Source organism: Adiantum capillus-veneris, chromosome 2 (genome assembly GCF_014529385.1).
Source record: "Adiantum capillus-veneris isolate H3 chromosome 2, ASM1452938v2, whole genome shotgun sequence".
Taxonomy (NCBI): Eukaryota; Viridiplantae; Streptophyta; class Polypodiopsida; order Polypodiales; family Pteridaceae; genus Adiantum; species Adiantum capillus-veneris.
The window spans coordinates 93921825-93938556 of NC_140932.1; the positions used below are offsets into that span (position 1 = coordinate 93921825).

The window sequence follows — 16732 nt, forward strand, 5'->3', positions numbered from 1 at the left end:
ATAAGTCATACTAACTCTGTACCAATGGATTTCAGAACTTTGATTGAAGACTCTATCTAGTATCTATGTTCCCGCCCAAATATGACTTTGAGTAGCTCTACTTCCCTCTCAAAGCTTCTTCCCTTTTTCATATTTGCGCTAAACTTTCTGTGTATTCTAGTGCACACCATGACTACTTCTCGAAGGCCTAGCACTATCATTGACTATGTTATCATTTTTAACAGTTATACTACAGATGATCAAGCATGGATACCATCTCGAATAACTATCAAAAGTTGGGTTCTACTGCAAACTAGGAAGAGGAAGAGGAGGCAACGCAATGATTTCGTGGAGGCTTTCAAGGGACAAGTTAAAGAGTTTAAAGTGTGTGCACAAAGCAAGGGGTGAAAGAGGTCCTCATACAACATGCTTTCCAGCATGCAGAGTTAAGGTTGCAAACATCTCCTCCAAGTTTTCCATGGCATCGAACCAATTGTAAGTTATTTTGAGCATCTCACTTAGTGCATGATTATATACGAAGGTTAAGTGGTGGATATCATCTTTGGTATGTTTTAGATATTTATCCATTGAATAGGATGGATTGGCAACTAGTTGAGAGCATAGTTGGGATTTTTGATGCTTTCCATGCATTTATTGGTGAGCAAATGTACCCAGGAAGACAACACAAGGAACTTGCAGATAATGGAATACTCTTTTATGATATGTCATATTTGGAACCGAGAACTTCCTTTGGTTGGGGTCGTGTAGCTCCTTTTTCACTTCCATCCTTTGACAACAAGGATTGGTCTCTGTCAGCTTCGCAAACTAGTGAAAGCTTTAGGAATATGTTGTTTCAGGATATACAAAAGTCCCTCAAGTATTCAATTGGCACAAAAATAGTTCGGCTCGCACTATTTATGCCACTTGAAGTGTTTGTAGATTTCTTCTTTGATGAGTAGATAAGAACTACCGCAACAATGTTCATTTGAGTTGAATGTCGATGTCGTCGAGTTGAATGTCTTCAAGTTCTCTTCACTTTAAGCATGATGATAATAGGTTCGACATCTTCATTCCCTGTAAAAAATAACTCCTTAAGGCAAAGCAAATGAGATCATCGCCATGAAAATTTATAATAAAACAACATTTCAAGCTCACTTCAAGTGTTCAATATCTCATGCAGATGGTCTCTTTCTCTATCAAAATTCCCATGCTCATGGCAAAAAAAAAGTGCAACAACCCGTCCCCAAATCCCTCTCGTTAACATAGATAATCTAGGTTTAACTTTTGAAAAGCAATACTAGTGGCCTTTCAAGATTTAATGCAATGACGGCTTTGAGACCTTTGTGATGTAAGCCCAAGATTCAGGGGTTCGAGGCTCACGGGTTGCATTCTCTTGGGTGTTCCCACGATCGTCCCTCGAGGGTGTATTGTACAACAATGTATATGTGTAACGTTTCTCCCTACTACCTTCACCGCGCTTAATGGTTTTTTAAAACAAAAACACCTCATATTCTCTTCTTCTGTATCTAAACGCTTTGTGTAATTTGATATCTACCTCAACGCTTTAGTTTGTGCGTATATTCTTGGCAAGAAAAATTTCAATATTTACTCAGAGGAGGGTTGAACTGGTAATGACAAGTACAAGGGTATTTACTTTAAAAGATTAAAACTATAAAGACATAATCCTTTTTTGACATACTATAGATTGATTGAAGCTACTTGTTTTTCCTTTTTTGTTGCCTTTAACCTCTTGTGAGGGTCTCATAAGAGATGGCAAACACGGAATTTTTGAAAAAAAGTATGAAAATGCAAATAGGATGCTATCAAATTTTTGGAAAATTGGCTTATTGCACACTTACAAAAAATTGAGTTTGAGCATAATGGTTTCTTGAATCTTGTATACACTACATGAACATTGATCCTTAGTAATATTTAAAAAACGTGTTGACAGATTGGAATTGCTATGCATAAGTGTTAGATTCAACATTTTGACTTAAGGTTTAGCTTGATGGTTTTTGACTAGAAAATAACACATTTACATTGTTTTACTTTTGAATTATGTAGCTTTGGATTGGGTACTAGAAGCCTTAAACCTCTTGTGAGGGTCTCATCAGAGATGGCATGGATTGGATATTTGAGAATTTGTCCATTTTACAAAGGAAATGCTGCCCAAATTTGTACTTTTTTAGAGATTAGTAAATTAGAAGATGGAATAATACATAACATAATTTTTGAACTTGTTTTCCTTTTTTGAAACCGTTAACATCCTGTGAGGGTCTCAACAGAGATGGCTTTGACTAGAAATTTGAAATTCTATCCGCTATGAGGTTCGGCTTGATGACGTCAAGCTGACTAAGAACCTGACGAACATCATAAAGTTACTTTTGTATACACGGATCGAGACCCTGAACCTTAAAGAAAACTCTGAAATTCATTTTACTGAATGAGGTATAGAAGCATGGCGTGAACTCATACTTTTTGTGGTTGGCAGTACTTAGTTGATGGAATGCTGGTTTTTTTAAAACTCTTAACTACATCTCGATGGGAATGACACCATTGTTGGTGGTAAAAGAAACATAAAATGCTTTTTGTTGAATAGAAGCATAACTTTTTAAGTTATTGCTAGTGTTGTACTTTGAAAACACTCCAATGCTTCCAAAAAGGGCCTTAATCCTCACGTGAGGGTCTTGGATGAGATGGCATTTGACTGGACTTTTGAAAACTGATTCAAACTACAAAGGAGATGCTGTCCAAATTTTTCTGGAATTAAATGATGTAAACATTATCGTAAATAAATGGCTCATTCTTTAAACTTCATAATTGATCTAGGTTATGTTGTTAATTTTTGTTGTAATTTTTGACACCAATAACAAGGGGAGGAAGTTGTTGACACATTAAGAGAAAGTTGGACTCACTTTTGGGCCTTTCAGTTCTAGAGAGAGAGTGGCGCTTGATCAATGAGGAAGAGGCTAACGTTACATTGAGAATCGACATTTTGGAGCCAAGCTCTTTTAGAAAAAAGGGAGAAAATATTATTTTTGTTCATCAAATTGCACAATTTCACGCTTTCAAGGCATAAATACCATAAGTCATACTAACTCTGTACCAATGGATTTCAGAACTTTGATTGAAGACTCTATCTAGTATCTATGTTCCCGCCCAAATATGACTTTGAGTAGCTCTACTTCCCTCTCAAAGCTTCTTCCCTTTTTCATATTTGCGCTAAACTTTCTGTGTATTCTAGTGCACACCATGACTACTTCTCGAAGGCCTAGCACTATCATTGACTATGTTATCATTTTTAACAGTTATACTACAGATGATCAAGCATGGATACCATCTCGAATAACTATCAAAAGTTGGGTTCTACTGCAAACTAGGAAGAGGAAGAGGAGGCAACGCAATGATTTCGTGGAGGCTTTCAAGGGACAAGTTAAAGAGTTTAAAGTGTGTGCACAAAGCAAGGGGTGAAAGAGGTCCTCATACAACATGCTTTCCAGCATGCAGAGTTAAGGTTGCAAACATCTCCTCCAAGTTTTCCATGGCATCGAACCAATTGTAAGTTATTTTGAGCATCTCACTTAGTGCATGATTATATACGAAGGTTAAGTGGTGGATATCATCTTTGGTATGTTTTAGATATTTATCCATTGAATAGGATGGATTGGCAACTAGTTGAGAGCATAGTTGGGATTTTTGATGCTTTCCATGCATTTATTGGTGAGCAAATGTACCCAGGAAGACAACACAAGGAACTTGCAGATAATGGAATACTCTTTTATGATATGTCATATTTGGAACCGAGAACTTCCTTTGGTTGGGGTCGTGTAGCTCCTTTTTCACTTCCATCCTTTGACAACAAGGATTGGTCTCTGTCAGCTTCGCAAACTAGTGAAAGCTTTAGGAATATGTTGTTTCAGGATATACAAAAGTCCCTCAAGTATTCAATTGGCACAAAAATAGTTCGGCTCGCACTATTTATGCCACTTGAAGTGTTTGTAGATTTCTTCTTTGATGAGTAGATAAGAACTACCGCAACAATGTTCATTTGAGTTGAATGTCGATGTCGTCGAGTTGAATGTCTTCAAGTTCTCTTCACTTTAAGCATGATGATAATAGGTTCGACATCTTCATTCCCTGTAAAAAATAACTCCTTAAGGCAAAGCAAATGAGATCATCGCCATGAAAATTTATAATAAAACAACATTTCAAGCTCACTTCAAGTGTTCAATATCTCATGCAGATGGTCTCTTTCTCTATCAAAATTCCCATGCTCATGGCAAAAAAAAAGTGCAACAACCCCTCCCCAAATCCCTCTCGTTAACATAGATAATCTAGGTTTAACTTTTGAAAAGCAATACTAGTGGCCTTTCAAGATTTAATGCAATGACGGCTTTGAGACCTTTGTGATGTAAGCCCAAGATTCAGGGGTTCGAGGCTCACGGGTTGCATTCTCTTGGGTGTTCCCACGATCGTCCCTCGAGGGTGTATTGTACAACAATGTATATGTGTAACGTTTCTCCCTACTACCTTCACCGCGCTTAATGGTTTTTTAAAACAAAAACACCTCATATTCTCTTCTTCTGTATCTAAACGCTTTGTGTAATTTGATATCTACCTCAACGCTTTAGTTTGTGCGTATATTCTTGGCAAGAAAAATTTCAATATTTACTCAGAGGAGGGTTGAACTGGTAATGACAAGTACAAGGGTATTTACTTTAAAAGATTAAAACTATAAAGACATAATCCTTTTTTGACATACTATAGATTGATTGAAGCTACTTGTTTTTCCTTTTTTGTTGCCTTTAACCTCTTGTGAGGGTCTCATAAGAGATGGCAAACACGGAATTTTTGAAAAAAAGTATGAAAATGCAAATAGGATGCTATCAAATTTTTGGAAAATTGGCTTATTGCACACTTACAAAAAATTGAGTTTGAGCATAATGGTTTCTTGAATCTTGTATACACTACATGAACATTGATCCTTAGTAATATTTAAAAAACGTGTTGACAGATTGGAATTGCTATGCATAAGTGTTAGATTCAACATTTTGACTTAAGGTTTAGCTTGATGGTTTTTGACTAGAAAATAACACATTTACATTGTTTTACTTTTGAATTATGTAGCTTTGGATTGGGTACTAGAAGCCTTAAACCTCTTGTGAGGGTCTCATCAGAGATGGCATGGATTGGATATTTGAGAATTTGTCCATTTTACAAAGGAAATGCTGCCCAAATTTGTACTTTTTTAGAGATTAGTAAATTAGAAGATGGAATAATACATAACATAATTTTTGAACTTGTTTTCCTTTTTTGAAACCGTTAACATCCTGTGAGGGTCTCAACAGAGATGGCTTTGACTAGAAATTTGAAATTCTATCCGCTATGAGGTTCGGCTTGATGACGTCAAGCTGACTAAGAACCTGACGAACATCATAAAGTTACTTTTGTATACACGGATCGAGACCCTGAACCTTAAAGAAAACTCTGAAATTCATTTTACTGAATGAGGTATAGAAGCATGGCGTGAACTCATACTTTTTGTGGTTGGCAGTACTTAGTTGATGGAATGCTGGTTTTTTTAAAACTCTTAACTACATCTCGATGGGAATGACACCATTGTTGGTGGTAAAAGAAACATAAAATGCTTTTTGTTGAATAGAAGCATAACTTTTTAAGTTATTGCTAGTGTTGTACTTTGAAAACACTCCAATGCTTCCAAAAAGGGCCTTAATCCTCACGTGAGGGTCTTGGATGAGATGGCATTTGACTGGACTTTTGAAAACTGATTCAAACTACAAAGGAGATGCTGTCCAAATTTTTCTGGAATTAAATGATGTAAACATTATCGTAAATAAATGGCTCATTCTTTAAACTTCATAATTGATCTAGGTTATGTTGTTAATTTTTGTTGTAATTTTTGACACCAATAACAAGGGGAGGAAGTTGTTGACACATTAAGAGAAAGTTGGACTCACTTTTGGGCCTTTCAGTTCTAGAGAGAGAGTGGCGCTTGATCAATGAGGAAGAGGCTAACGTTACATTGAGAATCGACATTTTGGAGCCAAGCTCTTTTAGAAAAAAGGGAGAAAATATTATTTTTGTTCATCAAATTGCACAATTTCACGCTTTCAAGGCATAAATACCATAAGTCATACTAACTCTGTACCAATGGATTTCAGAACTTTGATTGAAGACTCTATCTAGTATCTATGTTCCCGCCCAAATATGACTTTGAGTAGCTCTACTTCCCTCTCAAAGCTTCTTCCCTTTTTCATATTTGCGCTAAACTTTCTGTGTATTCTAGTGCACACCATGACTACTTCTCGAAGGCCTAGCACTATCATTGACTATGTTATCATTTTTAACAGTTATACTACAGATGATCAAGCATGGATACCATCTCGAATAACTATCAAAAGTTGGGTTCTACTGCAAACTAGGAAGAGGAAGAGGAGGCAACGCAATGATTTCGTGGAGGCTTTCAAGGGACAAGTTAAAGAGTTTAAAGTGTGTGCACAAAGCAAGGGGTGAAAGAGGTCCTCATACAACATGCTTTCCAGCATGCAGAGTTAAGGTTGCAAACATCTCCTCCAAGTTTTCCATGGCATCGAACCAATTGTAAGTTATTTTGAGCATCTCACTTAGTGCATGATTATATACGAAGGTTAAGTGGTGGATATCATCTTTGGTATGTTTTAGATATTTATCCATTGAATAGGATGGATTGGCAACTAGTTGAGAGCATAGTTGGGATTTTTGATGCTTTCCATGCATTTATTGGTGAGCAAATGTACCCAGGAAGACAACACAAGGAACTTGCAGATAATGGAATACTCTTTTATGATATGTCATATTTGGAACCGAGAACTTCCTTTGGTTGGGGTCGTGTAGCTCCTTTTTCACTTCCATCCTTTGACAACAAGGATTGGTCTCTGTCAGCTTCGCAAACTAGTGAAAGCTTTAGGAATATGTTGTTTCAGGATATACAAAAGTCCCTCAAGTATTCAATTGGCACAAAAATAGTTCGGCTCGCACTATTTATGCCACTTGAAGTGTTTGTAGATTTCTTCTTTGATGAGTAGATAAGAACTACCGCAACAATGTTCATTTGAGTTGAATGTCGATGTCGTCGAGTTGAATGTCTTCAAGTTCTCTTCACTTTAAGCATGATGATAATAGGTTCGACATCTTCATTCCCTGTAAAAAATAACTCCTTAAGGCAAAGCAAATGAGATCATCGCCATGAAAATTTATAATAAAACAACATTTCAAGCTCACTTCAAGTGTTCAATATCTCATGCAGATGGTCTCTTTCTCTATCAAAATTCCCATGCTCATGGCAAAAAAAAAGTGCAACAACCCCTCCCCAAATCCCTCTCGTTAACATAGATAATCTAGGTTTAACTTTTGAAAAGCAATACTAGTGGCCTTTCAAGATTTAATGCAATGACGGCTTTGAGACCTTTGTGATGTAAGCCCAAGATTCAGGGGTTCGAGGCTCACGGGTTGCATTCTCTTGGGTGTTCCCACGATCGTCCCTCGAGGGTGTATTGTACAACAATGTATATGTGTAACGTTTCTCCCTACTACCTTCACCGCGCTTAATGGTTTTTTAAAACAAAAACACCTCATATTCTCTTCTTCTGTATCTAAACGCTTTGTGTAATTTGATATCTACCTCAACGCTTTAGTTTGTGCGTATATTCTTGGCAAGAAAAATTTCAATATTTACTCAGAGGAGGGTTGAACTGGTAATGACAAGTACAAGGGTATTTACTTTAAAAGATTAAAACTATAAAGACATAATCCTTTTTTGACATACTATAGATTGATTGAAGCTACTTGTTTTTCCTTTTTTGTTGCCTTTAACCTCTTGTGAGGGTCTCATAAGAGATGGCAAACACGGAATTTTTGAAAAAAAGTATGAAAATGCAAATAGGATGCTATCAAATTTTTGGAAAATTGGCTTATTGCACACTTACAAAAAATTGAGTTTGAGCATAATGGTTTCTTGAATCTTGTATACACTACATGAACATTGATCCTTAGTAATATTTAAAAAACGTGTTGACAGATTGGAATTGCTATGCATAAGTGTTAGATTCAACATTTTGACTTAAGGTTTAGCTTGATGGTTTTTGACTAGAAAATAACACATTTACATTGTTTTACTTTTGAATTATGTAGCTTTGGATTGGGTACTAGAAGCCTTAAACCTCTTGTGAGGGTCTCATCAGAGATGGCATGGATTGGATATTTGAGAATTTGTCCATTTTACAAAGGAAATGCTGCCCAAATTTGTACTTTTTTAGAGATTAGTAAATTAGAAGATGGAATAATACATAACATAATTTTTGAACTTGTTTTCCTTTTTTGAAACCGTTAACATCCTGTGAGGGTCTCAACAGAGATGGCTTTGACTAGAAATTTGAAATTCTATCCGCTATGAGGTTCGGCTTGATGACGTCAAGCTGACTAAGAACCTGACGAACATCATAAAGTTACTTTTGTATACACGGATCGAGACCCTGAACCTTAAAGAAAACTCTGAAATTCATTTTACTGAATGAGGTATAGAAGCATGGCGTGAACTCATACTTTTTGTGGTTGGCAGTACTTAGTTGATGGAATGCTGGTTTTTTTAAAACTCTTAACTACATCTCGATGGGAATGACACCATTGTTGGTGGTAAAAGAAACATAAAATGCTTTTTGTTGAATAGAAGCATAACTTTTTAAGTTATTGCTAGTGTTGTACTTTGAAAACACTCCAATGCTTCCAAAAAGGGCCTTAATCCTCACGTGAGGGTCTTGGATGAGATGGCATTTGACTGGACTTTTGAAAACTGATTCAAACTACAAAGGAGATGCTGTCCAAATTTTTCTGGAATTAAATGATGTAAACATTATCGTAAATAAATGGCTCATTCTTTAAACTTCATAATTGATCTAGGTTATGTTGTTAATTTTTGTTGTAATTTTTGACACCAATAACAAGGGGAGGAAGTTGTTGACACATTAAGAGAAAGTTGGACTCACTTTTGGGCCTTTCAGTTCTAGAGAGAGAGTGGCGCTTGATCAATGAGGAAGAGGCTAACGTTACATTGAGAATCGACATTTTGGAGCCAAGCTCTTTTAGAAAAAAGGGAGAAAATATTATTTTTGTTCATCAAATTGCACAATTTCACGCTTTCAAGGCATAAATACCATAAGTCATACTAACTCTGTACCAATGGATTTCAGAACTTTGATTGAAGACTCTATCTAGTATCTATGTTCCCGCCCAAATATGACTTTGAGTAGCTCTACTTCCCTCTCAAAGCTTCTTCCCTTTTTCATATTTGCGCTAAACTTTCTGTGTATTCTAGTGCACACCATGACTACTTCTCGAAGGCCTAGCACTATCATTGACTATGTTATCATTTTTAACAGTTATACTACAGATGATCAAGCATGGATACCATCTCGAATAACTATCAAAAGTTGGGTTCTACTGCAAACTAGGAAGAGGAAGAGGAGGCAACGCAATGATTTCGTGGAGGCTTTCAAGGGACAAGTTAAAGAGTTTAAAGTGTGTGCACAAAGCAAGGGGTGAAAGAGGTCCTCATACAACATGCTTTCCAGCATGCAGAGTTAAGGTTGCAAACATCTCCTCCAAGTTTTCCATGGCATCGAACCAATTGTAAGTTATTTTGAGCATCTCACTTAGTGCATGATTATATACGAAGGTTAAGTGGTGGATATCATCTTTGGTATGTTTTAGATATTTATCCATTGAATAGGATGGATTGGCAACTAGTTGAGAGCATAGTTGGGATTTTTGATGCTTTCCATGCATTTATTGGTGAGCAAATGTACCCAGGAAGACAACACAAGGAACTTGCAGATAATGGAATACTCTTTTATGATATGTCATATTTGGAACCGAGAACTTCCTTTGGTTGGGGTCGTGTAGCTCCTTTTTCACTTCCATCCTTTGACAACAAGGATTGGTCTCTGTCAGCTTCGCAAACTAGTGAAAGCTTTAGGAATATGTTGTTTCAGGATATACAAAAGTCCCTCAAGTATTCAATTGGCACAAAAATAGTTCGGCTCGCACTATTTATGCCACTTGAAGTGTTTGTAGATTTCTTCTTTGATGAGTAGATAAGAACTACCGCAACAATGTTCATTTGCAAGTCTGAGAGTTGTTTGGACTTTTTAGATGATAATTGGGATAGGAAACAGTCATAGGGCAAAATCTGTATTTTGCAAAAGAAGTCCATAATTTGCAAGTTCATTATAAGCTCTCAAAATTTCATAGTGTCATTTTACTATTTTAGATATCATCTTCTTAGTGGGCAGCTTATTCCACTCGACCAAGATACAGAGTCTAGCCTTGAGAACAAACCTTTATCAATGGAGCTCTACTTTCGAGACAACCTACTTACTATGATGGAGACAATGTCAAGCACAACTCTTGCACAGCTCAGGGTAGATCTTACATGTGAAGAACTTCCACTTTTGCCAGAATTGTATGCATTCAGTCTTAGCAATAGAAAGGTGCTTACTAAATGGATGAATTTTGATTGTCTTTAATACATTAAGACATAGAATCTAACTCTTTCTTCTTCTCAGAGTCCAAAACGTAAGGAGAAAACAACATTGTGCAAGGAGTCACTCTCAAATACACTTCACTTAATTGCTTCCATCGGAAGTTAGGTCACATACCTTGTGCACGCAATGAGCTTTGATGCCATGCAAACCATGATGTACTCTTCAAAATGACTAATACAGAGACATTTTGTGCCACTCAAACAACATTTAAAAAATGTACACTTTTCATTGTCTCAAAACTTTACAAATTGTGTTATTTCTGTCAAGATGTATACAAGTTATTGCTCCCTTCCCCTGCTACTGCTCCCCTATCCTCTCCCCCGGTTGGTGCCACTGGTCCCCTGTCCTCTCCTCCAGTTGCTGCCACTGGTCCTCTGCCCTCTCCCCCGATTGCTGCCACTGCTCCCCTGTCCTCTTCCCAGGTTGCTGCTACTTCTACCTCGAGGGGGATGTTGGTCTCAAGCATCCTTTCGCGTCGGTCAAAATCATGGGCCTCTTCCATGGCTTCCCATGCATCTTGCACCTAGAAGCTTCCCTCTGTTCTTGCTCTTGCCGCCGCTGACGTGAAGCCCATTCCTCTACTTCTGCGGCGTCCGCATAATATTGATTAATTGCTTCTTGCATATTTCAAACCTCCTCTTGAGTCTAATTGTAGCGCTGCGTCATTTCATCAATGCGAGCCTGTTTGAACTCCTCAGCTCTCACCCCTTCCTCTCTTGTATGTTTGTTTACCGAGATTATAATATGCTGGATGGCCATTACAGAAAGATGTCGCACATCATTGGGGGTGTAGTTATGTAATTGAAGTTCCTGTAGAAGCGTGACAATAGGAAAGTAAGTAAATATGTTGCTTCTTTTAATACAAACATTGCAGCAAACAACAATGAAACAACACGATTACTTACGTTTGGTACATCCAAAATTTGATTGAGGAGCCACAAGGCATTCAAACAAGTTCGCCAGCCACAGCTATAGTCATCAACCTGTGTGGGCACGGTGACCTGTTCGTGCCGGATGGTAGTCCCTAGATCATGCTCTAACAAAACATGCTCTACACAGCATACAAGTTTTTTCGCGGCACTACATACGTAACCACTTGAGTCAGTAACACATTACTAAGAGACACTACTTCCAAATGTACCCAGATGTACCTTACGTTTTTACATGACTGTGAAACAACCTGCTTTGCCCGGAGTTTGCGTAGTAGACAATCTTATCTTCAATGTCAAATAACAACAAACTCCAATGATCACTACACCAAAACCATCAAAGATGAGGAGAAAGATCCTAAATCCAACTTGGTTTTTACAAGGCAAGAAGAAACTCACGATTGATTGTATGCAATGACCAAAAAATACGCTAGATCGAAATTGACTCTGCTAAACGAGCCCATCAGAGCCAAAAAGGAAACTCCATTGTTCTGCAACATAGGCGAGATCAACGGATCTATTACATATATTTTGTTTTGAACCTCAGTGGGCAGAAGCGAGATAGCATGCCTAACATGAATCAATGGCAGAGATTAGACTTAAGATATATCAGTGGGCTGTCCTGTCACAAACCCATGAGTCAATACCGAGCGATTGGGACAGCTATCAAATTCCATAAGCCACTGACTCGCTTGGTATTGACCCATGTCTTAGCGGTAGTGAGCTATCTAATGAACCAAGCGTGACTTATAAAGAAAAACTTGAGACGTAACACATAGCAACGTTGACGACTGCAGCGAAGACATGGGTCAATACCGAGTGGTATCACTATGCAATTCCATAAGCCACTAACTCGCTTGGTATTGACCCACGTCTTAGTGAAAGTGAGCCATTTAATGAACCAAGCGTGACTTATAAAGAGCTTGAGAAGTACCACAAAGCAATGTTGACGATGGCATCTGTTGCGTTGGAGTTGGAGAAACTGCGCATGCACAGGAAATCTTGTTGATCAAGGTTGAGAATGCAGGCCTCCTCTGGCCTTCCAAGTAGTAGTATCGATGCATGCAGAGGCGTTGCACTAATCAGAACTTGCAACTCCTCTTTGTTCTATTTGTTGATTTGCTCTAAAATAATCAACTCCTCTGATAAAGGCTCCTCGTTGGATGGCCCTTGTGAAGTAGAGCCTTTCCCTTGCCTTTCTTGAGATTTATCCATGGCTGCCTCATTCTCCTCCCTTAATGGCACAGGCTCCTCCCTAACAGGTACAGGCTCCTCCATTACAGGCACATGATTCTCCCTTACAGACACAGGCTCCAGATCCTCCATGCCTTGCTCATTTTGCTTCATAACTGGTTTCTCCATAAATGTCTCTGTTTCTTCAATGACTGCCTCAGGGTTCATCCTGGCCTGCTCATGCCCCTCATCGGCTGGCTCAGCCTGCCCATCTGTGTCATTCCTCTCGACCCGTGATTGTGTCTTTCTGCTGTTTAATCCAGCCCTAGAAGGATCTATCTATCGTGTACTAGGATGGAGAGGGGGGGTGTTAAGAATATCCATGGTTCTACTATCCCGGATAGGTACTGGCTGAAGCAGCCCATCGTAGCGAAAGTGTAGCCTCCAAAGAGTGTCGAGATCCCGCGGCATGATAGTAACGCGGTGTGCATGGGCAGCCAGGATATATCCATTGCTGAAGAATCCAACGAGGTAGTCTTCTACAATTTCTTGCAAGCAGAGAAGTGCACTGCTGGCCCATCGCATGCCCACTCTCCAATGCTCGTAAATCTCTCGCACTACTCGTTGGAAAGGAAGACGTGGAATGGTCGGTTGCATGTGTCGTTTGATCCTTCACAGCTCTTGCAGTACACCTTTGTGAGCCTCATATCGACGTCTTCTTGCTTGAGCATTCAAAGAGTCACCTGTTGCCCTTCTAGGCGTTGCCTTTGCACGAGGCATCTCTACAAATAGCATAACAGAAAACGACATGTCATTTGTTGCGCAAGAGATTTAATATTTCTAGGGTCAACATGAAGCAAAGAAGTGCACCAAATACGGTTGTATTACCTCTACTCGCTTGGTACTAACCTCAAAAAAAGTATAATAGCAAACATCATTAATAAAGACGATGGTCAGTACCAAGCGAACATGTGCAACGAACAAAGTTTTCCTTCCCTTATTCGCTTGGTACTGACCTTCGAAAAGTGTAATAGCAAACATCATTAATATTTTGTGAGGTCAGTACCAAGCAAACAGGTGCAACGAGCAGTGTTTGCCTTCCCTTATTCGCTTGGTATTGACATCAGAAAAGTGTAATAGCAAACATCATTAATATTTTCTGAGGTCAGTACCAAGCAAACAAGTGCAACGAACAGAGTTTGTCTTCCTTTATTCGCTTGGTACTCACATCAGAAAAGTGTAATAACAAACATCATTAATATTTTCTGAGGTCAGTACCAAACAACCAAGTGCAACGAACAGAGTTTGCCTTCCCTTATTCGTTTGATACTGACCTCAAAAAAGTGTTATAACAAACATCATTAATAAAAACGATGGTCAGTACCAAACGAACAGGTGCAACAAACAGATTTTACCATCCCTTATTCGCTTGGTACTGACCACACAAAATACAAATGCACAAAAGTGTAGTAGCATATCTCTTCACTGTGTGTAGAGTTCTGCGTCACTAAAGCACTACAGAACAGGAGTAAGAGAAAGCCGAGTGTGAAAGCTCCCAAAAAAAAAAAACACACTACCCGCCCAAAGTTACTCCATTCAAAAAGATTCTCTTCGCATGGAGTTGGAATTTGCGTTTGTACTTGGTAGGCAATGGTGGCACATTTGAGGGCGCCAATCCGACCTTATTACGCAGGCGTTATGATTATAGAGAGATCGCGCTTTTAATTTAGCGCAAGAAGGCGAGAGTTGCCCACACAGACACTCTCTCTCACCCGCTCCCCGCCCCGCCCCGCCCCTCCCCTACTCCTCTCTCCTCCCTTTTCTCTCTCTCTCTCTCTCTCTCTCTCTCACACACACACACACACGCCCACATGCAGATAGACATGTACATCTCTCTGCATTTGTCTCTTCGAAGTCCCTCCGCCGTGAAACCCAATAAGGCAGAAAGGCCATGAAGTTGCCTAGAAGTGCAGACAGGCAGGTGAGATTTTACAGCTTCTGCGGGAGTCTTTTTCCGTTTGGAGAGAGAGAGAGAGAGAGAGGTCTTGCATGCAGCCCCGTTCTTCTTTATATTGTGACTTTGAGTTGTTCGATAATGCAGCTTGTCATAGATGGTTTCCGAGGAGAGAGAACGTTTTTGGCACCAAGTTGAATGCTTTCTTGTGAGTTTCTTGTTGCTTTCCTGCTTTCATTGTCTCTGCAAAATAGCATAAAGAAGTTTGCTTCCCGTCTGTCAGAAACTTGTATTTGGCAAGTATGTTACAGAAACAATCAATCCTATACTTCACTTCATCCTTGCACCGATTGCAATTTTTGGTTTGAATGTCTAAATCCTGTTACATTTAGGCTGCTTTGTAATGTGACCGGACCAACTTCTACCTCTGTTGGAACAGCTTCATGTGTCTTTCAGGTGAAATGTTTCATGCATCGTCGTCCTGGATGGAAGGACTTAGGGCATCAGGGGAAGCTTTTTTTGGTTTATACCTGAGACAACTGTATTTGAGCTGACTTGCACCTGGCTTGAGCTCGACTGAATCTTTTGAATGCAGAGAGTTTAGGGAGCAACCACGAAAAGCTCACTGCATAAAAGACATGACCACATGAGTTGGGAAATTGAATTTACTTCGTAATATTTACAACATGGACATCAAAGAACTTATCGTAATTGGTAGTCAGCCAGGATTACATCTCTGTGGAAAATGTGCTTGATAAAACCACAATTTGTACCCAACTTTAGTGCCATCTCGTGTTGAGCCTGACGATGGAGCTCACCTTTTATCTCATAGTTGTTGGAAGAGGGTTTGCTGGTGCAGAGAAAGATGTTTTGGTAGAAGGGAACATTAACTCATGGGCGATTAGGTCTCTCCAATCTCAGAAAAATAAAAATTCTTTCAAAACATATTAAGTGCATAAGTGAAGACACGTTTCTGACCTCCCCACTGCATTGTGCTGTTGTTGCCTGCCTTCGTCCATTGCCTTATTGGCGACCATTCCTCACTCTCAGCTTGCCTGCCTCTGCCTAATCGCTAGCTAAATTTGCTTGCATGCTTGCTTCTGACTCTGATGGGAGGCAGATAGTTTATTTTTACTTTGTTGTGTGCCTGTACCTGTGGGGTGTGTGGGTTTTTTTTGCTCGTCTCCTTGCATTGTGGTGGTGAGTGCAAGCCTGTCCTTGTTTTTTAGTTTTCCTTGTTTGTGGGTGCAAATGGGTTTTGTGAATCTTGGGTTCGTCTAGGACCTATGTACTTAAAAGTAAAGGATGAGGCTCCTCTTCTCTTCTCTCTGTCCTTCGTCCTTGTGTACGCTGCCTTTGATGCAAAGGTGGAGGGTGGTCTTCATCTTGCTCCAAGCAAAGTTGCAAGGCAGCCCTGATGAGTGCCTTACAGGGGTGGCGTGTTCCCTTCTCTTTAGTATGGATTCTTTGATGAGTATTACTTGGTGTTTTCAAGACTTGGCTACAAATTCCCAGGGTTTACTGCAGAGGATGTGGTCCATGCTGGTTTGGTTGGCCTTTGATCAGAGAAAGCAGGAGACTGATTTCCTTGGACTCTGCTGCATGATTTTTCAGTTGCTTGGTCTTAATTGTGTTTGAGTCAACTCGTGTAGCAGCTTCAATGCACAATATTCTCCACTAATCTCTTATGCCCCTTTCTTTATAGTTGGAACCTTATCCGTGTAGCCAGCTCCAATGCACAATATTCTCCACTTTTCTCTTACGCCTCTTTGTATGCGATTGAACCTTATCTTCTTGTACTCTGCAGAAAGGGGTTTTTGCCTTTGGGATATGTTCATTGTTAATTTTTTTTTGGGTATTATACCATATCACTGGTGTTTTGTGTTGGGGACATTGACCAAAATACCCTTGAAATTTTTGGGAAATTCCGTACCCCTCAAATTAAAAAAATTCCTAGAATATCCGTGTACCAAATTTGGATGTATTGCTCCTACTTTTGCGTTGTCTATTCTTTTCGGTTGTCTATTCTTTTCGGCAATATATATTTGTCTGTAATCGTCTAAGACAATTTTTTTAAAACCAATGAGCCCATAAATAGA

At 39.1% G+C, this 16732-nt stretch overlaps 1 protein-coding gene across 3 annotated transcripts in view; it reads left to right on the forward strand.

Moving 5' to 3' along the window:
• The first annotated feature begins 14427 nt into the window (after nt 1-14427).
• The window catches only part of LOC147463206 (uncharacterized), a 53271-nt gene continuing 50966 nt past the window's right edge, over nt 14428-16732 (forward strand). Inside the window, exons 1-2 of one of the 3 annotated variants that reach the window (XM_086487718.1) lie at nt 14429-14660; nt 14781-14841. The gene's annotated coding sequence lies outside the window, so the exon portion shown is untranslated. Of the gene's footprint in view, nt 14661-14780; nt 14842-16732 lie in introns of all 3 variants that reach the window. The other 2 variants (XM_086487723.1, XM_086487725.1) reach the window with 2 other exon arrangements.